The 25,869-nt window shown below is 42.3% G+C and overlaps 1 long non-coding RNA gene across 3 annotated transcripts in view; it reads right to left on the bottom strand.

Moving 5' to 3' along the window:
* Positions 1-25,869, bottom strand: part of LOC121026935 (uncharacterized) — a 59,189-nt gene that overhangs the window by 8,327 nt on the left and 24,993 nt on the right. For all 3 annotated transcript variants that reach the window (XR_005788502.1, XR_005788500.1, XR_005788501.1), the window contains exon 3: positions 3,943-4,064. This is a non-coding gene — a long non-coding RNA (uncharacterized LOC121026935). The remainder of the gene's footprint in view (positions 1-3,942; positions 4,065-25,869) is intronic.

Genomic DNA, 25,869 nt, shown 5'->3' with positions numbered 1-25,869 from the left:
TAGGTGAGTGGGAATATATGATATATTCACTCACATGCACACACACACACACACACACACACACACACACACACACACACAGAGGCACAATGACAATATGCTTCCAAATTTGGTTTTTGATTCTGAGGAATTTACCATCTCACTGAGCTTCCCCGGATTACAAGATTTCTTTTGAAATAATTAAATGCTTAAGAAAAGTTTTGATTTATTTTTTTAGGTATGATAAAGCACAATTCTTATTATTCCCTGTTCTTTTGTTGACATAACTATTGCAGATTGAGAGAAGCCAGTTTTTAGGTGGGGTTCTGTGGGATTCCTTCTTGTAGCATTACCCTCCAGCCCACCCAGTGCCAAGAGAAAGTCCACTACATAGCTATCCACACCATCCTCTTTTTGCTCCATCCTCCTAGCATCTCAGAGTCCCCGGTTCTCCCACAAGGGACACCTTGTTTACTGGAGACTTTTCTGAAGCTTGAATACTGGGCTGACTTCTCTTTGCAGGCAGGTTATGGGCCATTTCCACACTTGGTGCCACCCTTCCTGGATGCCCACACCTATTGCACCTCCAAATCACTACTAAGACAGAGATAAGTAGGAGATTTCAGAGTGAACAGAAGGAACTTGCTGCATCAAAAATAGAGACTTTTTAGGTGTATGTGTTGGTAGCCCTAAGCACTGGGTTTACTCTTTTTCTTAGAGGGGAAGGATCTGAGTGGATCAAACTCTTAAAAGTAAACCTAGTAGAGGACATGACATGACTTCTGACCCAGACGAGCCAGTTTTGTCCATGTAGTGCTCCACTGCTGACACATGAGCATAACTCCCTTGGTTGAGAGGGAATCCGGGACATGTCAGAACAAGCATGGGAGTGGGGAAGGGGTGTAGAACATCACCTCATTGTGGAAAGGTATTGTATCTTCTCCCCTTTCTTTTCTGAGCAGAGACCAGGTCTCTGCAAAGTGGGTTAATTTTGGGGCTTGACTGTTGCTGTAGGGCTGTTGTGGGAAGTTTTTGTACTGCCATGAGGATGCTGTGATCTTTCTTTCGTTGTTACTAGTCTGGATGTGATATTTTTTTCATTGTTAACTAGTCTGCCCCCTTTGAAGGGAGAAGGCTGTCTTGGGATGTGAGTATTCTACACAGAGATGCATTTAGTTCTGTTTATGGTTGTTACTTGGTCTTAAACTTCCAGAGAAATCTTCAATTTGGAATTCACTTCTGACTCGCTAGCTGCTTTCTGGATGCCCTGCTTTGAACAGGAACAACTTCTATGCTTGAGGAACTTTGAAATCAGAGGTAGGAGGTATATTTCAATGGGATGTGGCAAATGATAGAAGAATTTGAATGGTACAAATGATACCTGAATTTGAGATGTGGTACAGCCATGGTAGAGACTCTTTGACCTTGGATTTCTCAGAGCACTGGGTCTGCCATGCCCTGATCCTTTTGGCACGAACAAGGTGGCAGATAATAGATTTATTTTATCCCACTGGAGCTTTCCTGCCAGAACAGTATTCCCATTTCAAATTCAATCATTCACTTGGCTATCAAATATTTATTGAACACCTACTATGTCTGGTGCAAAGCTAGAACTGGAGGGGTTTTAAAGATGATACAAACCCCAAGGAACTAAATATGAGGCAAGAAATGTACATAAATAATTACAATACAGTGAAAAATAAAGCCCTAAAAGAGGTGTTATGGGCTTCCAAAATAGGAAGCGATACTTTCAAGTAGAGGTATAAGAGAAGGCTTCACTAACATTTGCATTTGAATTGGGTTTTGAAGGATGCATAGAACGCATGAAGATGGTCAGTCTTGTAGTCATGTTACATTATTCATTCACATTGATTGCTTTTTTTTATGAGGGTCCAAGACAATTTCCAGAAACTTATATTTAAACTATATTGTCTGTTAACATCATCATTCACTGTCTGTTACCATTCACCCAATTTGGTTGAAAGAATGGTCTTTCAAGCTGCAGCCAGTTATTCTTTGTTCAGTAATGTGATCCAGAGAGTAGCTCCCCCTTCTGGGTAACCTCCCTCCTTCTTCCGAAGATTCGGGGACCGGGGCCCCCCCCCCCCACACACAGCAGGGCTTGTAGATGTTGATGTGTTGATGTGCATGGCTTGGTTCAAAAGTTAGTTCCCTGCAGCTTTGTTGTGAATGTATAAAACCCATTCATCTGGTCCTTCCCACATGGTGGAAGCCTGGTGGAATGGAGCCTTAGAGTGGTGGTGATTTGGATATCTCTGTTGGTGAGGGTAAACCAGAGGATTGGAAGGTGTCAACTGGCCATTCTAGGTTTGATGTCTGGAACCACTGAGTTTTTAAGGCCAAACAGAAGGAATTCTTGAATGAATGGAATTTCTTAAAGCCCAAAGCTTCCCAAGAGACACAGGGAGGAGCCTACTCTGTTTCTTAATAAGATTTCAGTTAACCCTGGTCATGCCAACCTTCCAGAATATTTGAGACCACTGCAGCTTCCCATAGCTAGTCGAGCTCTGCATTCCTCAGTCAGCTCTGGGCACTCACTGCAGCAGCCCAGGAGCTGATCACTATGGGCAGAGCCTATGCACTAATGGGGGACTGAATCTTTGGAGTCTGGGCAAAGACCCAGTTTCTCTTATAACTAGTACAGTGGTTCTGCGCCTTTCCAAGTACCACAAAAATATGGGAAAGATGGAAAAGGAGGCTATGAAAAATTGATTTTTTTCAGCTCCTTCCCCAATGGCACCTAATTCCCTCAGCCCTACACAGAGATTGCCCCACAGTTTGTTCATCTAAACTTCATGTTCTGAGATTTTAAAAAAATAAACATTTAGACATTGGATGAGAGATGCAAGGTACAAAGAAGCAGAGCAAGCATGAGAACTTACTCACAGATGGATCTATTCCTGGAATTCATATTTCCCATTCAAAGAGTGGGCTGGCCTTTTACAAAGACTTTGGACTCTTAGCATGTCTCAGTGGAAATGCAGGGGTGGCTATTCTGAATACTAGAACCAATTAATAAAATACACAGGGTTTTCAATTGGAAATCCCTAATTCCCTTGATCTGGTTCATTATAGTCATTTAACCTCCATAAAGTAACTCTGTCGTTGCCAATCCATGACCCAGAATCTCTTTAGAACAGGTGGGATGGTGAGCCCCTGCATCCCTGGGCTGATAGACTAAGTGTATCAGCCCAGTATCCATTCAGAAAAGGTGGCTTCTATTTTACACAATTCACTTTTAACTCTAAGCTTCAAGTTATTAAATATTGAGTATTCCCTTTCCCACCCACTAGTTGTGGCTCTGCTGAGCCTGACTGCCTGTGTGGCCCAGATTGAGGGTGACATCCAGACACTCACTGGCTCTCATACACCTCACACTCCTGTCATCTGTGTCATCCAAATCTTCATTCATCTCAGATTTAGCTGATGCCAGGAAATTTGCTCAGTGTTTTTCTATATGTTTTTATTTAGTTTATCTAATTTATTTTTCATAGTAACTTTATTATCCAGGGGGATTTAATATAGAGCTTTATTTCACAAAGGATAAATGGGACTTAGGGGGTTAAATTTTTTGCCTAACTTCCTCTGATTACTGACAAAACCATGATGCAAGCTCCGATGTCTTGAATAAAAGTCCCTGCCTTTTCCATCCCATCTGACAGTGTACCCCCATCTTAAATTGGTGAGGGCATCTTACCTTCCTTTTCTTTCTGCTGCCTTATCAAACTTTGAGGGTTCACCCCTACAATAGCACATTTATCTAAACCTACAGCAACTCCAAATAGCTTGATCAGTGCATAAACCACTCATATTGAGATAGCCTAAGAACAGGGGCTTTGAGGAATCAGCTTACATCTGACATTTGGAAAAGAAACCCTTTCCCTGATTTCCAACAGTTTTCCCTGAAAAAAAATGTCTCAAATATATACTATGAGAACTTACTTTTTAAGTCAATTGGTGTCCATCTGATTGTTCCCAGGAGGCTCTTTGGGCAGGGTCCATCCATGTTGTAGAGAAGGAATCAGGGCATTGAGTGGCACCATTGTTTTTTGAAGCCCAAGGTGCTGAAAAGAAAGCAAACAGCAACACTTTGCATCTAGTAAGAGTTAGATTACTACAAACTGAATGACCTGAAGAACTGGGAGAGTCCTGGCTCTAACTTTGCTTCAGAAAGCTTGTGAAGATCTTGCTTTGCCTCATGCCAGCTCCCAAAACCAAAGCAATCTCTCCTGGGGTTAAAGGAGATTTCCTCCCTTGAGAACCAAGGGCCCAGCTAGACTCATGAGCTCATGCCCAGTCTCTTTATTGTGCTCATTAATTTAGTCTTCTTACTCACTCAACATTCACCCAGCAAAGATCCCAGAGACTTGACTAGTTCCTGTCCTTAAGAAATTCACAGTCTGGTTGAGGAGCTAAAGCCTATATATCCAGGGCTGAAAGGTAAGACTGAAAATGATGAGCAGGTCTACAGCTCTTTGAGCAGAAAGGAAGAGGTGAAGACATGGGGCACTGAGAGGTCTCTGCTTTCATTTATCTTTCTGAAGAACTGCTAAGCATTCCTCATGGACAGCACAACCTGGGTTTGGGACCTGAATACAAAGTATTCCCTCTTCTTCCTCTCTTCTCCCTAAAAATAAGTGTGTATCAATATATTAGATCCCTTAATAGCATTTTTTTTTTTTTAGATTCCTCATGTAAGATCACCAAGATCCCTTTTCAAAATCAATCCTGTCTTAGGAAAAGTGGCTTGACAAGAAAGAAGAGACAAAGAGAGGAGAGTATTGAGATGATTCCCCTTTCCTTGAGATAGATTGCTCTAGAAAGAAAGAGGGTGCTTCACCCATAATTATGTTAGCCTTGATCTGGATGGAGACTTGAAAGTGATGTATATCAGGGAAGTTAGGAATGCACTCTGCCGTAGTGCCACTGCTGTAACAAAACAACATGGACTGGTTGGCTTACACAACAAACATTTACTCCTCATGGTTCTAGGGGCTATAAAGGCCCAGATCAAGGTGCTAGTAGATCTGGTGTCTGGTGAGGGGTCTCTTTATGGTTTTCAGATGGCTGCTTTATGGTTTATCCTCACATGGCAGAGAGAGCTCTGGTGGCTACTGTCTTACAAGGGCACTAATCCCATCATGGGGGCTTTACCCTCATGACCTCATCTAAACCCAGTGATCTCTCTAGGGCCACACTTCCAAATTCCACTGCACTGAGAATTAGGACTTTAATATATAGATTTAGGGGAACACAACCATTCCATCCATAGTAGACCCTATGGTCAGGACTTATGAAAGACCTGAAACTCAACACCCCTACACCATTCTAACTATTGCTCTTAGCCATCATTTCTTTATATCCACAGAGCATATGCCTCCATCCTGAGTTCATGGACTTGCAGAGTTTATGTTAAGAAATATGCTATAAACATGTACATGGATTACAGAGAACTCGAGAGAAGGCCATTTTCTTAAGGACAGCCAAGAGAGAAATGGGGCCAAATAGCATGACACAGATCTTGTATCAGTCAACTAACCTGTAAAGTTTTCCTTGTGAAACAAGAAGCCCTGGGTCATCCCCCCAAAACACTCCCATAATGCCCAATTAGGCCAACAGTGAATTATCCTTAATTTCTGTTAAGAACAATTCTTTGGCACTGCTCTATTCTCATGGTGAATTCTGATATGTCTTGAGGTGCATTGTCAAAAGAGTTTCTGAACTCAAGACATATCACATCTATCACATTCATCATTCACCATGTGCCCATTTCCAAAATATTAAATATACAGTACATAATACATATATAATATATATATTACCTTACCATAAATTACATATATAATCTTAAAGTAGGTCCATTTTAAAGCTACAAGTTATATTCATTGGTAGTGATTTTTTTAAAAAAGTCCTCATTGTTTAACAGTGATGAGAAACAGGGTTATTTTTTTAACCTTTAAGAAATAGTAATTCCTTAATCTCCTAGTTCAGTTCACCAAACCAGACCACAAGAAGTTTACCAGTCATTCACCCAGTGTTTTTCTCTAAGGGTGCCTGGGTGAGACTAGGTTGGAAGGACTCCTGTAAGAGAAAGATGGATTGTTTAGGAAGCTGTGCTGTTACATCACAGGGCCACAGAGAGCTGTCCTCCAGCCCCACCTCCCCTCCAAGCTGGTCACACCTTCTTGCAATCCACTGCAGCAGCAGGAGCACTAGATTCACCACTATCCCATTGTACCAGCTCCCTCTTCTGCAACATGAAGATGACACTTCCTAAGCTCCCTTCTGACCCTAAAATCCTATTATAAATGCACACACTCATTCAACACGAGACAAATATCTGTCTCCAGACTATGAACTTCTAAGAAACCCAGAGAAAAAATTTAGCTCCTCCATTTTAACCCAACCTAATTGTTATGAATATAAGAATCCAGGGAGATCATCCTTAAATCAAAGGTAAGCATCTCCTAAATCAACTATACTTTTCTCTTTGAAAGAAAAGATGAAGCCAACTTCTCACCATCTTAGTAAGTATTCTCAAAATATATATCTTAAAGGTAAAAAGAATTTTCTTCCTTCTAGCCCTTCTTTATTATTTGTGTCAAGTGATTTAAGTGGAGTGGGGTAAAGACAAGAGCATCCACTCGCCATGAGATGAGAATCAGCCATATTGGATGCACAGAGACTATTGACCAATCAAAACCAAAGCAAGCAAAGAACTCCCCCAAGCCCTACTGCCTTTTGGAGCTCCACTTACAGCAGACTACCACCTTACTAAGAACATGCTTTAGACACAGAAAACTATCTCATTCATTTCATGTGGAAGGTATGATTCTCTCATAGAGGTGGATGAGGCTATACACCCACATCTGCATATGTCTGCAGAGTGCTTTCACACAGTGTCTCATGTGATCTTCTCAACAACCCTGAGTAAAGTAGCATCACATCCAACACGCAAAAGAGGAAACTAAGATTCTGAGAGGTTAAGCTGTCCAAGATCATAAAGAAGTGAGGATATGACCTGGGAATCTGATGCCCTAGTCAGTGATGTCCAATCCCCATCCTCCTGGGAAGTAGGAGAACAACATTGCACTTCCCACCAATGTCCCTGGACTAAATGTGCCTGCTCTCCAAAACACCATTCCTGGAGATTTCTTTCAGCCAGAGGCAGCTCCATAATTAATAGTAAATAGTACTAAATAGTCCCAGATACCAAAAGTGGGGGCATCACAGCCCAGTTATGGGGCATTTTCACTGGGCTTCACATTTGTCTGGGGACAGCAACAGGAACTTAGCATAGAGGAATCTTGGCATGTTGCTTAAGCCTTTAAGGCACACTATGTATCACGTCATTCCCTAACTTCATTCTGTTGCTTCACTCATGTGAATACATCTGTGATCACATATCCTCAAATGCTATTTCAACCACCAACTGCCAGATCAGAAACATACCATCTAGAGAAAGCAGATCTATCTAGGCAGAGGTTTGGGGATTTATTTCAAGAAGAACATAGGTGTTTGTAGGGCCATTCAGGCAAACCAGCTTGCACATTTAAAAAAATCCTCCATTTGAGGGGAGACTCATAGTCAGCGAAGCCTGTAGACCTCGGCTGACTTGGAGGGAAACAACCACTTAGTGGCACCCAGGGCAAAGAGCATAGGGTTTGTTTGAGGGTTTGTTTGGGGCCTACCACCTCTGTACCCCAGAGAATCAGGCCTTGGGCTGTATTTTGAGTCAGAGCTGGGTGGGGAGCACAAGAATGTTTCCAGGGAAACTACTTTGCTCTGATAGGTGCAGAATGAGTACTGAACTCTGGGAAAGCTAGGTAGGTAATGAGACTGGGAAGCCTGGTAAGGTGCAGGATCTCATATGGCTAAAGGGATGAGAAAATGTAAGTACCTCATGCAAAAACAACAGACACACACATCCATATTCTGCCTGATTCCACAACACCCTGGGGCAGAACAAACCATGGGACACCTGCTGTAGGAAGCCACATTCTATGGCTGTCCACCTCCACCCATGAGAGCATGAACCAGAACTGTGTGGAAGTAATGTCTGCCAGAATTTTCTTTCCTCCTTGAGAAATGTAGCGAAATTTGTAGAGGAAGCCTGAATGTCCTCCAATGGCCAGATTGTGAAACAAATTATTGAGTGCTTTCTAGGCACACAGCACCTCACATTGTATCTCAAAGGCAGGGAAACTTTCAAACATGGTAGAGGAATTTGTGTTTCTTCCCTTTCTCAGGCTGTGGGTGTGAGTAAAGCGTTTGCTCTTCTGTTCAGGTCACTAGTGTGAGGCAGGTGGATCCAAGCACATGATCACATCCCACAGATGAGAGGGTGTTTGCACATCTTACAAAGGACTGGCAGATTCCAGGCCCTAAATAATAAGCCACTGGCTGCCTAAAATAGTCCCCTTTTAATTTCAACAAACCCAGAAAGAGTTTGCCATATACCATTTGTAGGACCTCAGAGGGACCAAGTAAGGGGCCAGTCAAATAGATCAAAGAGTAGTTCTCATGGGTATCTGCACCAGGATGAGGCTAAAGAGGGGCTGTATGAAGAATAGGCTTCTGGACCTATGGTTGTGCCCAAGGTTGCCAAACATCTGCCTCTTTCTCTTGGACATGGAGAGAAGTGCTCCTTGAAGTTTTCCAGTGTGTCTTGCCTCTCCTAACCCATCCTGGACTGGTTGGCTCTACAAACCTCAAAAGAGGACAATTCCTCAGTCACCCTTGCTTCTTCTCATGTTCCATGACATGAACATGAAGACTGTCACCTGATCACTTCATTTAGCCACATTTTCTCTTTCAGTCATATGCCCACTCCCAAAGACAAGGCTCTGGGAAAATGGTGGCTCTTTTTCTTCCATGTAATTTGGGGGCTCTTGACTCTTTCCTCTTCTTCCTTTCCAGAACACAAGGCTCTGAGTGTCACAATGGTCTTGATGAGGGATACTCTCTTGCCAGATGAAGGTTCCTCTGTCCCTTTCCAAGCCTCTGAGCCCCCCAGCCCCTGTAACTGGTTATTTTTCTTTCCTGGGGGGTGATTCTTGATGGCACAATGAGGCGTGACTGTATTGTGGTTTCCTTTGATCCCACGAGGTGGTGAAACTCCCTTTCCCAACTGCCTGGGACAAGGAGGCAGAAGCACAAAGCAGCATTGCCCACTGAGGCTCATGCTAAAACAATTTTTTTTTATTTTTAACTACAGTGGGAAAGCTCAGTGACGTGGGAAACTCCCTTCAGATGCTCCATCCTTCAGCCCCAGATTTCCAGTCCTTTTTCTGTTGGAATTTTAATATCATCTGTTTATTATTTTTATTTTTATTTTTAATGGAGGAAGAACCTCATGCTAATGAGTTGTGCAAATGACACCATTCCTTTGTTACTATTTGAAGGGGTAAAGACCGTAGTGAACTGTGTTTTTGTTAAGATATCCATTTCTTGTGCCGGGTTGATTTCAGATTGGTGCATTCCCACTTATCAGGGACCTCTGATTCTAGCAGAACAAAATCAGCTACTTACTCTAGTTACTGTAAGCAGACACATAACTTTTACTGTAATTTGAAAAACCTTGCACTGTAATGGTTAAAAAAAAGCAAATCTTATTGAAACTGATTTTGTATTTTTGATTACATCTGAATTTTCACATTTTTGTATCTAACCGTGACCACGGTAGTGCTTCCATAGCTTGTGTTCAAGGTCTTGTTTCTTTCCAGGTTGAATTCTTAGGATCGTGTTGACACCAAATGTTTAAGGGGCAGGACTGGGGCCTTGCTAGGAGAACCTGTCATGGGGGTGTGTCCTTCCTCCGCCAGATCACTGGCTGGCAACGGGAACCTTGCCTAGACTGGAGCAAGTTGACGTCGCATCTCATTGCGTGAATTTCCACAGACAGCTCATATCTCCAACTTATTTCAGGCCAACGGTTTTGGCCAAACCCTTGCCAAGGACTCTCAAAATTGAGCTGCCCCCACCCCTGCACTACCCAGCTTCCTGGGTAAGGGAGGACATTTTTGAAAACAAAACTTGTGAAATTAATTTGTGATTATGATTTTTTCTTCTTGCTGGAAACGTGCTGGGAACCAGACAGCATGATGTTATCGCTCTTTCTGCTTTTCCAAACCAATACACCTGTTGTGCTCTTTTGTTTCTTAGTGAAGAAAATTCTAGACACAGACCTAACTATGAACTCTTTTCCTCCTGTATTTCTGATTAGCAATTCTCCCTCTGTATTCCTGACTTGTTGAAGTGTTTTCCTTCTTAGCATTGCTTCTCATATTTTACTTTATTTCTTTACTGAACAACAACAACAAACCCACAAAGGAACAAATAATCTCTTTCTCTTTTTCTCTCTTTCTCTCTCTGATGTGTAATGTTGTGTTGTCCAGATTCTGTATAAAAATATGTATATGATGTATCTGATATTTGGCAGCCACTGGCTGTAACTTTAACCAATATAATTAACAAAAATGCATAATGTTGGTGTTTGATTTTTTTTACAAAAAAAAAACAACCTAGTTAAGATGTTTGTGTATTTTTGCATGGTTAAAATGTACTTAGTGCATTGAGAAACGTTGTGGAGGTACTCAGTGAAAAGGCCGGTTTACTTTTTAATTCTAATGGTGATTGGTTGTTGACCAGACTATTCCCTATGATGTCCGTCTTTAATTTAGCATAATTCTATTTATAACTTGTTTTATTACTCAAGATTCAACATATTATATCTATCTATCTCTATTGTATTTACTGTTCCTTAAAACCAGGTTGTGGAAGTTCACTTCGTCTGGCACAGATATCTACATTGCTGATTTCCGTTGAGTTGTGTTCCATTTAATTTGCTGTACAGTCCAGATCTGAAGCACCCCTTGGCCCCTAGACAAAGCCTGTCATCTCTCCTTCCAGAAGTCTATTTCTTTGAGCAGTACTGTGGTTTTCCCTCATCATGGATCTTTGTTACCCCTCCCTCCCCCAAACCTAGTTATATAAAGGAGGAGAGGAGGATAGGAAGTTAAGTAGGAATCTGAGAATTATTTATATTTTATACATAATAGTACATATAATATATTATAGATAGACAGGCAGACAGACTTTAACTGTGAATTAAGTAGAAAGACAGTGGAAGATGTTGAAGGATTCAGAGATGGAGGTCCTGGGATTTCCTAGTATGTCACTAGATCAATATGAGAGATGCAAGAACCCTCTGTCCTTCCTTGTGCCTCAGTTTCACCATATGTAAGATGAGGAAGTGCAGAGTTTTCAGGGAGGAGAGGCAGCTACACTTTCTTGAGTCTTCAATGCATTTAGAGCAAGAGTAGGTCTTTAACAGTCCAAGAGATTTAATTGCTGTGTATTTGGAGACCCTGCTTGCAACATCCCCTCTCCTCCTCAGGACATCTGGGCCTGCTTAGGGGGAAAGACAGATCTTTAAAGTCATGAGCTATTCTGGGTTGAGGTTACCTTGGCATCCAAAGTCTTCTCTTTGGCTAGGTGGCTCCTTCCTGCACATCTTGGAAGGAGATGGGATTCGTAGGAAGTATCTGTGGCAAATGAAATTGAGCTTCTGTTTCCTAGAGTCTTACCTTTTCTCTAATCCAATCAGAATCTGTGTGCTTGTTTTATCCAGGGCACACAAGGAGTTTGCCATCCTCCGTTTTCCTACCAAATACTTTGATAGACAATGCACGCCCATTACTCGGAACCAGCATACATAGTTGTATTAGAAGCACCTGTATTTCCAGTATTTGTGGTTTTGCAGACACTGGTCTTTTGGCAGACAAATGCAACCTGTCTCCAAGTGGGCCTTCCCTTCCTCCTCAAATCTGGAGACTTAGCCAGTACTTTGAGGTCTTCGGGTTTCTTGGCTCTGCAGTGAAATGTCAATCCTGATAGCCAACCAGGTAGAGACAAGTACTGCCTTTCTCACTCTTCAGAGGGAAGGCCTCAGAGCCTCAAACACTTCATAAGCATTTTGTCATAGGCACTTAACCTTCTGCAATGTCTGTGACCATGAGTATTGATCTCATTACTGACCATGGTAGCGGACAACTTCAAAATATATTGAAATTTTCATTAGGCTTGAATCGCACTTGCTACTTTTCTTCAGAGTCAAGGTTGATTGCAAAGGGGCAGGATTCCATGGAGATGTGGATGGTACTGCTCTTTTCCTCCCTGGCTCTTCCAAGGCCAGAATTTACTAGATGGAGCAGCATGAACATGCTGACCTTGTGCAGGGGGATGAGCTTCTTTCTCAATTACCTCCCCCCCCCCACCCCCCCCCCACACAGTGACATTAGCCAGGAGTCCCAAGGAACCTGTTAGAAAATTTACTCACCAAACCTAGGAACAAGATTTGTTCTCTTTGATACAATGCTAATAGAGACCTTCTTGATCCTAGAATTCAGCCCCTACCTCATATCTATTCTAGGCCAATAATCAGTTCTCTAGATCCACAGATTATAAATGTCAGAGAGGTCAAATCTCCTCCCTGTACAGATGAGGGGTCTGAAGACCAGAGATGAAATAATTTTCCCAAGGAAATGCAGCTAGAAATTTGCAGACTCAGAATCAGATTCCACATCAAAATGCTCTTTCATCCTCTCCTGACTTATAACCAGTAGCTCAGAGTCCCTCTTTTAATTTGTAAAGTTCAGATATGTCCCATGCTGTCATGCTTTATATAAGTCTCTGGAAGACAGAAGAGTTGATTTTTTCATGACTGCAGGCAATGTGAACATACACATGTACACACTCCCTCTCCAAGTCTACCTTTCTGTAAGCCAAGTTAAGATAGTTAGGATTTTGAAAAAGAAATGAGCTGATACCTATATTTTTGAGGGGCAAGGAAGAACAATGAGAATAAGAAACAGCAGAATCTAACTCTATAATCTATAAACTGCCCTAAGTCTCTTGCTAGAACATATTTTTCTAAATAATTAGAGTGGTCTGTCCATCCACCCTGCCACCCCATCTCTTCATTTAGCCATTCTTTTTGGATCTCTTCCATTCCCAGGGCATTTGATGTCTCCAGAAAAAACTTTCCACAGTTGCTTTTGGCTATCTGTTTCAGGAAGCCCACAACTTTTTAATCCAAGCAAGTCTTCATAATTTGTTTTTTTTTTAAATATGTACACCTCTATCTGCTTTTTATTTTATTTTTATTTTATTTTTTTAAGTAGACTCTACACCCAACATGAGGCTTGAACTCAGGCCCCCATGATCAAGTGTTGCATGCTCCACCAACTAAGCTAGTCAGGTGCCCATCTCTGCTAACAACTTGAATCTCAACCAAGCTACCATGACCCAAAGGGTGTTTTCCTCGTGCAAAATGGTGGGCCCAGGGACTTCCTTGTGTGTCATTCTTTCAGAGGCTTTCTGACCTCACCTTTCCCCTACAGAATCTTAGAAGCACCTGGCTTCTCTGGTCTGTTTTCCTTTGGGAGGACTCTTTGAGGTTTGTCCTCATAAGCTTATAAAAATATATCTAGAATTTTTATATTTTAATTATCAAAATAAAATTTATAGTTTTATACTGAACCCTCATTCCCTATAAGTGTCATCACTGAGAAGGGCCCAGTGGGTCCTCCCTTTCCCGAAGCAGCTAGTTCTTAAAAGTCTTGTTCTTATTCAATTGAGAAATGTCTTTGATTCCAATTAGATTATAGTGATATTTCTCTAAAGAGATTCAATACCTTTAGTTGTAGATTTTTATAGAAATTTATTCCCTTAAATGGCTGCTATTCTTGCCCTTTACACCCTACCCTTGTCATAAATGTGATGCTCCCCTCCTTCCACCAGGCCTTCAATCAGGTTCTAGAAAAAACTGAATGCTACCAGGGGCCCAGGAACAACATTCAGTTTCCTTCTTGGTGGTGGTTCCCCTAAGAAGTGGCTACAGTGACTGGTTTGTCACTGGGGGTAGGGGTCTCCCTTTGAAGTGTTGGAGCTGAAGAGAGACTTCAAAGAAAGTGAGAATTACCCTTCTTTATGAGAGAAGGGTAATTCTTAAGCTAATTGACAGGAATTTTGAAAACAACCACCTGATTTTCAAGGTGAGAGCAGAGATCAAGAATATGACATTTATTTAAGAGTGCAATGCTAACCAAAATATCCTAATCCCTGCAGAAAGAGTGCTGGGTTCTAGTATTGGCTCTGCATGAACTCCTCATGTGACTTTGGGCACTAAACCACTGGGTTCTGTCTGTAAAATGAAGGAGTAAGCTAGATAATCTCCAAGGGGCCTTGTTTTGTATTGTGGATAATTTCAACCCATATATTTGAACACATAATAAAGTCAAATTGCACAGCCAAGTACTGCAGACCTACCAATCAACATCAGTAATGATCAACTCATGGCCAATCTTGTTTCATCTGTACACCCACAGCTTAATGATCACATTTGCTTTATTACAGATTTGTCATAATCCTTGGATTCCAGGACCAAAACAAGACAGCTCTACCAGAGAGAGAGGTCAGGCAGAGCACTGGTCCCCAGATGGCTGGACACTGCAACTGGCATTTCTCTTTCTGAACATCTTGTCCCTACAAATGCCCCCATTGGATGTGGTCCTCAGTAATTAGAGCACAACCATTGTGTCCAGGACATTGCATCCTTAGGCCCCAGGCATTTCATGCAGAGCTCTTGTATCAGACTGCAATCTAATTTTACAGGATGAGGGATCTCTGTCTTGTTCACAGAGAGCACATGTGGTTCATTTGCTGGAGTAAGTAGTTATACCTTTTAGCAATTGCCTGAGAGCCAGTTCTTCCATTCCAGGGTCTCAGTGGTTGGATCACCCAGCATCTTGCCAGAAGCTGCTCAGAATGGCAGGCAACTCTCAAGGTTTATCCTTCCCATAGCATTTCAAGGTCCATCTCCTTTACTTCAGAACAAGAAGAAAAGAAAAGATTCTTCCATCTGTTCTGTTCCATCTTCTGTACATTTCTCTGTGAGCGGATTCAAGTCAAAGGAGTTTCTATTACTCCCCTAAGAATCCACCTATGGGCTCACAAACCTTCCAAGGATCTCACACTTCCATGGACTTTGTAGCTGTCATTCGATCTGATGCAAGGGAAATATTCCTGAAGCTTGAAAGGCTAGTCCTGTTCTCCAGGTGAGCATAGGTCTCACTGAAGCATGTGAGCATCAGGCCTGCCTTTCTAGGACAGATGGTGTTCAAGGCCATTGAAATGGACCAGATGGTCTATAGCAAAGGACTTATTCTAACTGCACAAACTTTGGTGCTTCCACTTTTCACTCAATAGCTGGGTGAGCATAGCCTGCCCTCCTGAAAGAACTTCAACAAAGAGAGTCTGAAGAATAAAATGCCCCAAGTCAGGGATAAGCCTTCTTTTCCATGGAGCCTTCCAAAGGGCACGCCCTCTGCTACTGCGTACTGTAAATTCAGCGCTTCAGGAGCCGAGGCCTCCTGTGCTTGGGGGGAAAGGTAGCTGAGGAGAAAGGGACTCCTTCTCACCTTTTGTTTACCTTCAATCTGGCTGAATTTAGCTGCCCTTAACTTCTAGTTTGCTAAAGTCCTTATTGCCTTAACAACCACCTAATAAGCAGTCAGAACCAGAAGAGAAAGCCCCTTTGTTGGCATTCATTGTTAACCCCTACACCTGTCCCTGTCTCCCCAGTGCTGCTGTGCCTGAAATGAGTCCCAACCCTATCTCCAAAGCACTGGGTTAGCCTCTGCTGAGGCAGAGACAAACCCATGGCAAGGACAAACCCAGGACTGCTCAGACGGGGAGAGATCCCCACATCACATTTTCACTGCTGACAACCATTTCTGTCCTTCAGACTTGCTTTGCTTCAGATCTGGACTCCTCACGCTCCCTCTCCTCCATCTCTTGTTCCAGAGACCCTCCACACCCCATCATTCTCAGTGCCGTTCCTGAAGACCATCTAGACTTTTTGTTCTCCTGAACATTCTACTCACCTTCAGCTGCAGCGTATTTCTTCAGCCTCTCCACCAAGCTCTTTAAAACGAAAGGCAGTTGCTGTCTTCCCATGGACAATAATGAATGTATCTACTGTAAGTGCAGACCATGTAGAGAAGTGGCTGGGTTTATCAAAAAGAGGGTTTTTGTAAAGCCTGTTTATTTTTTTAAGTCAGTTTTGAGCATTTCTATTTTACCACCCTTCACATGGTTTTGGGGAACCCAAATTGTATCAAGGTCTCATGCCAAAACAAGCCAAAAGTTGTTTTCTTTACCTTTTTCCTCCATGCACCATGATTTAAATGATTGTTTCAGTGTCATTTTAAATGTTTTCTTGTGACATGTACTGACGATAAAAGTCATCTTGACAAAAAAAAAAAAGATTTATACATGAATCAGAAAGTATTTATTTCAATTTTGTACCTTTCCATTTTAATACATTATAATGTATTGACTCAACTGAGATAATATAAACAGTTCATTTTAATAACATGTGTGTGTGTGTGGCTTTTCATTTATTCATGGTCAGGGAGGGACAAATAATCACGGAGTGAAAAATTCTAGGGATTTATTGGCATCAGTGTGAGCAGAGCGTTGCCTCTGAGTCAACCAAAGGCTTCTTGGCAGCAGCTGGAGACCCCTGGGAGTGGCAGAGATTTTACAAGGGAAACAAGGAGGTAAGTGGGCAGGCTCTCCAGGCATCAACTGCCTGCTGATATACTGACACACCTCTGCACATAGGGAGCACCATAGAGACGCCTCTACTTACCCATGGAGCCTGAATGCAGGCTGGCAATCAAAGGTTGGCATAGGGGCCAGATATGGGAAAACCCAAAGCAGATAAAATGAGAAGAAGCTAGGGAGAAAATTCAGTGTTAAAAGTGCTGGAGGGTGAAGGGTAGGAAGAAACAGAAGACTTCTGTGTTATATTTTCTGGATACAACCCCCACCCCCACCCCCCAGAACCTTATGCTAGAAATGCTGCAAATGAATCCCTGGGGAAAGTTGCCTTCAAAAAGCCCACTGACAACCAACCAAATGGTTTCTATTGCTTCCTTAGTATAATTCCTTATGGCTATAGTAGTATAAACACAAAATTGAACACAACTGTACTCATTCCTGGCTCTTTACTGGAAGATAGGTGAGAAGGTGGGCAGGGGTGGTGACAAGTAGAAGCAGGTTTCCAGAAACAGGCAACCAGAGAAAAAGGGAGGAGGTGTCAAATGCAATTGCATCCAAACATCCAAAGGGCTTTATTAAAAACTTTTTCCAAGCATATTTGGCAAAGGGGGTGGTAATTTCATGAGCCTCATGACATTAATCTCTAGTCTTCTCTATATGTTTGAACATGTTCCATTTTTATTTAAAAGATGTCATCTGGGAGGAGAGAGAGAAATGCTACTTGAAAGGAATCTATCAGCCCTTTCTTCCTAGAAAAGTTTGGCTCCACATGAGACTCCTCTGAGGAGAGAAAGAGACTGAGAGACAGATTTTATGTCTAGGACTCTGAGAGGTCTGTCTTGGGTATGTCTAGGACTCTGGGAGGAAAGATGGATGTTCTCAACAATCAGTCATTTGATCTTCTGCATCCCCATTCCCTCCCTTTTCCTTCTCCCAACTTTTAAGCCTACAACTTTCTACAACTGCCCTTCTTGGGCACCTCCCTCTCTGGCCCAGGCTCCTTGAGTGCAAGCTTATCTCAGCCAGCAAGAACACATCAGAAGACAACTCTGGCTAGTGAGCCAAGGGACCTCCCTTTGATTCCTTCATCACCCCCACACCATCTTCAGCCTATTCTTCTGGGAACATTTGTATGTTCCATACAGGAGATTCATTAATGGATTATTTTAAGTCCTAAACCAATACTTTAGAAATGATCAGTTGCCAATTACATAAAATAAGCAGCTCTTCAGCCCTACAAAGGCTCAGCTACCAGGAAAGACATAGAAATTCCCCTCCCATCCACTTCTTTCCAAATCTCTTTTCCAAAACTCCCATTAAACTTATGGTAATCTTTAGCTTGCAGGGGATTTAGCTGTTTAAAGAGAGCTTGGGTTCTAAGGAAAGGATGTGGGAGGCACTTATTATCTTAAACTAAAATCCTCTAAATTGAGTTGATCTGCTTTGGCAAACCATTTCATCACAGGCAACACAGAAGACCCTTTTCAGATATATGGGAAAATTGCTCTTTGGGAATAGTAGTCCAAAATTTCAGAGTATTCCCCTGTGCCAATGTATATTTGCATTTGGGGATTTGTGATTCTGGACCCTCTTTTCTCCTTAACTTGTAAAGAGAAGTCTGGGTTACCTTGGTCCCTGGTAGTTGGAGCTGGGTGATAGGCTATTGTAAACAATCCCCATAGCTAACTGCTGTCAAGTTCACATTTGCTGGTCATACACAGACACATACACACCCATGTTCATGATACCCCAATTCCAGGAGGTCCCAAAGCACCACCCAACAGCCCTTGGACCCAGGCATCCAGTCAAGGGCTACAGAGACCTGTTTGGATGCACTGAAGCCAAGAGAGGCAGACGTTGAGCCATCCTTCCTCTGTGCCCTGCACTGCCCTTCATCTTTTAACCTAGTTTTCTTCCTTCTGGCCCCTTCTTTTGCTTACTCTCTCTCAGACCTTACCTGATTTCCTCTGCTCCCAGATTTTAGCCCGTTGATTTGACTTATGATCCCTTTCCACAATTTCAGTGTCACAAGAAGGAAGAGATCATCCCTGGGACTGGGAGTGAAATTCCTCACCCTCCCTGTGCCAGACTTGGGTAGAGTATAAAAGAAGTCCTCATCTGAAAACTCTTTGGCAAAAGACCTCTGAGAGTAGAATTCCAGCTATTTCCTTGCCTTGAGATATTCTCCATCCTTAGGAGAGGTTTTTTGTTGGGTGCAGGGTAGGTTTGGGGGCATATTCATTCAAATAAACTCATGGTCCTCTCCTAATGAGGAGACCCACACACCAGCCCCTCACTTAATATATATTAAGCCTAGGAACCACATATGCTGCCATAGCACCTTCAGGAAAAGAACCCCCCTTCCCATCTCCCACCCATATACACAGGGATGGCAGAAATGTGAGGCTTGCAATGGGCACAGGAGAAATGTATGCAAAGGAAGGAGGTCCCTGGAATATTCAGTAAACATCACCAGGCTACCTGGGACAGCCTCATCCTTCAAAGCTGCTTCTCAGGTCCCCTACATGCACCCCTCCTCAGATGCCAGAAAGGGAGCACTAATCTAACTCAGCGTTCAATTTTCAGACCAGACTGCAGCCTGTGCGGCTTCCGGCCAATGGGAGCTGGTCTGGTCTTCTGCACAAACAGAGGCAAAAGTTAAGGAGGCTCCTCCTTTTTTTTTTTTTTTTTTTTAAGTTTATTTATTTATTTTGAGAGAGAATGCAAGCTTGACCAGGGAAGGGGTAGAGAGAGGGGGAGAGAAAGAATCCCAAGCAGGCTCCACATTGTTAGAGCAGAGCCTGATGTGGAGCTTGAACTCATGAACTGTGAGATCATGACCTGAGCTGAAATCAAGAGACTTAACAGATTGAGACACCCAGGATCCCCTAGGAGGCTCCTTTTAAGGACACATGACACAACACTTAGGAAAAATATAGAACACAAAGTAATAGTTAACAATATTTACATTTCAATATGTACATTGAAACCCCCCAGCTCTATTTGAATTACACTCTCATCTTGTTATGTAACTCTCCCCACCTGTACCCTTCTGAAGAGGAAGGTCCTTGGGCATTTGGGGAGGAATGTTAAAAGCTGCAAAGCTGCACTAGGAATAGGGAAAATCTGCTGTGTCTTGCCCTCTGCCTAGCAATAACACATAAACATTAACAGAGAGAAGGAAAGAAAACATGGAGGAAAAATTTCATTTTCTGTTTTTTGGGAGTAGCTATTCCCTTATAGACTGTGAACCAAGAGCACAGAATCATAAAATGATGTTGGATGACTTCAAGAAAACATATATTTGCCTCTGGAAAATCAGCTCTGCTCAGAGCCTAGACTCCCAAGTGGTGTTTTCTTCCACTTGATTCTCCTGCTTGGTGAGGGATATTCCCAGATTTGCTTTCCAAATGTCCTTACTGAATATCAGGTAGGAATAAAAGGGAAACAAATAACTATCGGGCAGTAAAACACAAATAGCTGAGCCCCTGTGTCTCTCACCACTGAATTCTACAGGTGATCTGAGCTATTTCAGCTCTGGTCCTAGTAGATTGGCATGGCCTCCAGAGACCATACTAGAATCTCTCATTTCTAAGTTCCTGGCCTGGTTCCGTGCAGAGGACGTCTTCTTACAAGCCACCGCCTACAAGGTCCCTTATCAAAAGCTTGCCAACTTTTTGAATAAGGCCAAGAGAGCTGAATCCCCCTGGGAAGTGTTCCTGGAGTTTCTCTGCCCCTTTTCTGTTTCCTTTGAGAGACACAATTCTTCTCTCTGGTGACTGATGCAGGGGATAATATCACATTTTAGGTGAGACCCCAAATCCACAGAGGCAGCCCTATCCTTGTAATGCCAATAATTAATTATTAAAATATTGGATCTCAGCTGTGCTATCAGAATGCCTGGATTTAATTCTTGGCTCTCGCTGTCCATATAAACTTATTAATATCTCTCTGCACCTCAGTTTTCTCATCTGTAAAGTGGGGACAATAACAATCCATCTCACAGGGATTTTGTGAACAATAAACGGGATAATACATGTAAAAAATATTGAACAATGCCTGCTCCTGACAAAGATTCTCTCCTTGACTAAATTGTAGCCAGGCTCCTCTGAGCCCTCTCATCTGCTGGGCTTCAACCTTGGTCTATAAAGATGTGAACAAAATGTTAACAAAGTTTCTAACAGCTCAAGTTTACATCTCCTGGATGACCCTAGCCCACCTCTAAAAGTGCCTGCCTGAGAAAACTCAAGGCTGCCCAAAGAATTTACTGTGTGTTCCAGCCAATACCTGAAGATGGCCCTGTCTGCCAGCCTTTGTGGAAGGGGAGGAGCCTAACTTGGATACACTGCAGTTAGCAAACCCAGATGGGTTTCATATGGACCAACCCCCTTCCTGATTTTTGTAATTTTTCACTTCCCTGACTCTATTGAGACCCCACTAATCCTCCTCCCTATCCCCTCATCTTCTCTTTAAAATGCAAGTGCAAGTCAAAGTTGAGTTCAGTTCATGTGGACTCTTTGCCCTATTGCCCTCATGCATATATTACTGACTAAAATCTGTCCTGACCAACTTCTAATACTGTCCAGCTTTGTTTATTGTTGACGCTACACACTGGCACTCAGTAAATGTTATCCACTGTTATTATCATTTAGCACTATATAATATTCTCCTTTCTGACTGACTGTTACAAGCTCTAGGCCACTTTTGACCTTCAGCTCAAGTTTACGGTATGTATTTCTATACACTAACCTCACCCTTGAATTATCTTATTTTGCTTACCTATATTTTCTCCCTTTGACTGGACTTCTTCATATTTTTAAAATTTCTGTGACCCATGTATTTTTGCATACCACCTCAGGTTTTCCTGATGAAGGAAGCAATATATTCTAAAAATAAAGTTAAAATATTAAAAATCAAATATAGAAAGCAGGAAGATCAATTGCTCAAAGCTGGGTTTTTGTGGGTTTGAATATTTGCTTATGCTTTCTACAAATACATTATGGAGGTTGAGACCTAGAAAGAAAACTTAATATTTGTCACCTCCCCATCTCACCATACAGTTAGAACCAACTAATAAAGATGAGAAGTCATGGGGCGCCTGGGTGGCTCAGTCCATTAAGTGTATACCTCCGGATTTTGGCTCAGGTCATGATCTCACTGTTGTGAGATGGAGCCCCATGTCTGGCTCCTGGATGGGTGTGCAGACTGCTTGGGATTCTCTCTCTCCCTCTGCCTCTGCCCTTCTCCCCCCACCCCCCACTTGTGCATGCTCTCTCTGTCTCTCAAAATAAATAAGTAAACATTAAAAAAAAAAAGGATGAGAAGTCATGAGGTCTAAAAGCCAGAAACCATTTTCAGAGGCTATAGTTTCAGGAGCAATTTGTGTGTGTTTAGATTTGGTTCTGTCTGTGAAGTCACTAAGTCACACAGGGGAGTCACCACTTACCCTGTGCTTTACTTTTCCTACATAACGATGTGATTCAGAGATGGTCTCTTGCTGCTTTCCTTCTCCCCTGGAATTGACATTCTGCCTTTGCCAACTCCCTGGGGCTCACTGAGATAAAACTAAGCAAAAGCTCATGGATTTGGAGAAAGAAATCAAGAAAAAGGAAACCTACTTAGCTGCACAACTTGAGAGACATAAAGGATGCCACAGAAACCAACCTCTAGTTTACTCTGAATAAAGAGAGTTAATACTCCTTGTCCAATGGAGCACCTACACAGCTAGTGTAGCTCACTCTTGTACCACGGAGATTTCTTCCCCAATTTCCTTCCCTACCACCCAGTCCTCTTTTCTGCATTATTTGAGTGTGAAAATATGCTGAGTTCAGCACTAGTTCAGCTGATACCCCAGCATTCCTCCCTTGCCACCCAATAGACTCCCTCCTTAGCCTTTATTCTAAAAAAAAAAAAAAAAAGCTGCAGACAATGCTTGTAACTATGCCAAAGGCAGTTCTTGTCCAAATGGAAAACTCCCACCTGCCCTCTTGTTTTGAACTCAATATTCACCCACATTTTGTTATATAGACAAGGGGTAAAACCATATAGGATCCCTGGGCCAAGGAGAAGAAAAGTTTAAGATGAAAAAGACTTGGGTTTTAGCTAAGGCATTCTGGGTGATGACTGGGTTAAACACAGTCATTATCACAACTATTATATCAGCTACTAGTACTTATTTACCATTTATAACTCACTTTCAAGCATACTGCCCCATTTGGCTAGGTATTCCTGTCTTCCATTTCATAGATATGGAAACTAAGCCACAGAGATGTCAGTTGACCTCCTGCCCTATAAGTGGCAGAACCACACTTGATTTTGGGGACTATCAGCCCCCCAAACCTGTGTTCTTCCCACCACACCACTGTCACTGTACCACCTTATGTACACATTCAACCTTAACAGTCCTCCCCACCAAAGCAAAAAAGAATGCATTGACTGCAACAGGGGACTGAATAGAACTCTTTTGGGTCTAGTTAACTATGGATTTGCCAGTATTAGGAACAGAAAACAAGGAAAAAGAGCTCCTGTGACAGAAAAAGCATTGAAGGCATACTAATAGCAAGGCAAACAACTGCAGAGAACATGAAAGAAGCCACAAGTCCAGGAAGGAAGTCCTCTTGGTTGACATCTAAAAGGAGGGGTAGCTGAAATCATGAGAAAGAAGGAGCCCCAGAAGGGAGCGAGATGGGGAGAGGAGGAGAGATCAAACAAACAGCTTACGCATAGCTAATGTTACACATCTGGAGAAAGATGGTAGCAAAGGGGGAGAAGATAAAATGTGGGGAAAACAGAATAAGACAAAGAAAGTACTTAGCATGTGTCAGGCAGTGAGAGCTGGGGAAGGCCCTTGGGCTTCCCCATGTTGAGTTTGACTTTGAAGAATCATTAGCTCCATGAAAAAGGAAGTGGTCCTAGCAAGATCCTATTAGCATGGAATCAGGTTCTTCTCCTAACTGAGCTTGATTATTACCTGGGAATGTAGTGTTCACCCCAATGCACCATGTTTGGTAAATTAGATTGGAGCCCATGCCTCTAAGTGAGGCTTCTTCTCTGCCTTAAGTCTAACTCCTACCCCAGCTGGCTGAAGATCTACAAGGCTACCTGGGCACATGCAGAGAGGAAGAGAGAGAAAGCAATATGGGCAAGCCCGCACCAGAGAGACAACCCTGACTCAGCTCGTTCCTTCCACTACCAGAGAGAAAGCCACATCGGTGTATGACACATGACATTCACCACATACAGCAACCTTGACCACTAGGAAATGTTGTCTAATTGGTATCTTGAAACCTGGACCCCATCAGTTCAGTATAACTTTAATTTTCTTATGGAGGAAGAAGCTGGAGAGCAGGGCATAGTATATATCTTCTTGGTCCCCTCTTTAACCTCCCACAAGCTGCCAACAAATGTAAAATGGTGCTTCCTATGGCTTTGTGATTCATATTGCTGGACTTTCTATGGAGTTAACTCAATTATTATTACTATTATTAGTTAGTGTTTAGTTTTGAGAGAGACCACAAGTGGGAGAGGGGCAGAGAGAAAGGGCTGGAGGATCTGGAGTCGGCTCCATGCTGATGGCAGCGAGCTTGATGCAGGGCTGAAATTCACAAACCATGAGATCATGACCTAAGCTGAAGTCCAATGCTCAACCAACTGAGCCACCTAGGCATCCCTCTATAGGGTTAACTTTTAAGAAGTGGTTAAATATGGGCAAAAGACCTGAACAGACATTTCCCCAAAGAGGATATACAGGTAGTAAATAAACATACAAAAAGATGTTCACATCATTAGCCATCAGAGAATTGCATGTTAAAGCCACATGATATCACCACCCCACCAAAAAATAGTGACAACACCAAAGGCTGGAGAAGATGCCAAGAAACTAGACCACTAATACATTATGGATGGGAAAGTGAAATGGTGCAGCTATGCTGGAAAACATTTTGTGAGTTTCTTACAAATCTAAACATGCAATTATGTCTTGACTCAGGAATTGCATTCTTGGGCATTTGTATCAAGGTAATAAACATCCATGTTCACACAAAAACCTGTACAGGTATGTTTGTAGTAATGGTCCAAAAATAAAAACAGCCCAGATATCCTCTACCAGGTGAATGGTTAAACAGTAATACACCTACACCCTGGAATCCTAATTAGCAATAAAAAATGGTACAGACTGTTGATACACACAACAGCTTGGATGAATCTAAAACCTAAGGCCATAAATGACTGGCCTGTCTGCAAATACTGCACTTGTCGTTTTCATCAGGAGGGACTTAGCCATATTAACTTCAGAGCTCCCCTCTAAGATATCTAGAAATTTCCCTAGAGTTGTGTCTGCCAATGCTAGGCAGGGCTGCCCAAATGGACCTAGAAATGTGGTCATGGTGTCTGAAAGCCTGAGACAGGAGAGGCAATCAAGAGATTAGACCAGAAAACAAAAAAGAAAGTCAAACCAGGATCAAGAAGTGGGAGCCTAGAGGCCAAAGATCCTTAAAAGGGACACATTCAGAAGTAGGAACTGGGAAGTCACAAGAATCAAAGCTGTGGGAACAGGAAGTAACATGGACTGGTGGCAGGGCAGAGTGGCTAGGAACAGGCAGTGTGTATTAGGAGCAAGGGCATCCATATGGGACCCCAGCTATAGTCAGCTGATGTCATTCCTGGTGGTTCCCATTCACATGTTTCTGCCTCAGGAAAATGCTAAATGTGTCCAGTGGTTTCCAAAATGCAGACAGATTTCTGTCATCTGTGCCTAAAATGAGTTTCCAACATGCCTTGGATTGAGTGGATAAGGTGGAATTAAGTGTCCAAGCAAAATACCTATGTCCATTCCATATACAGACAATAATTTTAAAGGGAGCATGCATGCCCCTTTCACATATTAATAAATAGAATATATACATTTAAATTGTTCTGGTATAACAGAGAAAAAAATTTGTCATTATAATTTAAAAGTTTTGGCAATATAGAAATATACATTGCAGAAAATAAAAAGTCTCCTGTAATTCCTTTCCTGTTCCACTGAAAATGCCAATATTAGCAGTTTGGAATATAAGTTTCTCAGATTTTTCCATGTATATGCTAACTGTGTATGTATGTATATGTACACTATTACATATACTTTTTAAAAAATTTTTTTAACGTTTATTTATTTTTGAGGCAGAGAGAGACAGAGCATGAACGGGGGAGGGGCAGATAGAGAGGGAGACACAGAATCGGAAGCAGGCTCCAAGCCATCAG

Source organism: Herpailurus yagouaroundi, unplaced genomic scaffold (assembly GCF_014898765.1).
Source record: "Herpailurus yagouaroundi ecotype Mexico unplaced genomic scaffold, PumYag 28, whole genome shotgun sequence".
NCBI lineage: Eukaryota > Metazoa > Chordata > Mammalia > Carnivora > Felidae > Herpailurus > Herpailurus yagouaroundi.
Note: the sequence above shows the minus strand (reverse complement) of the source record. Positions and strands in the feature narration are given on the sequence as shown.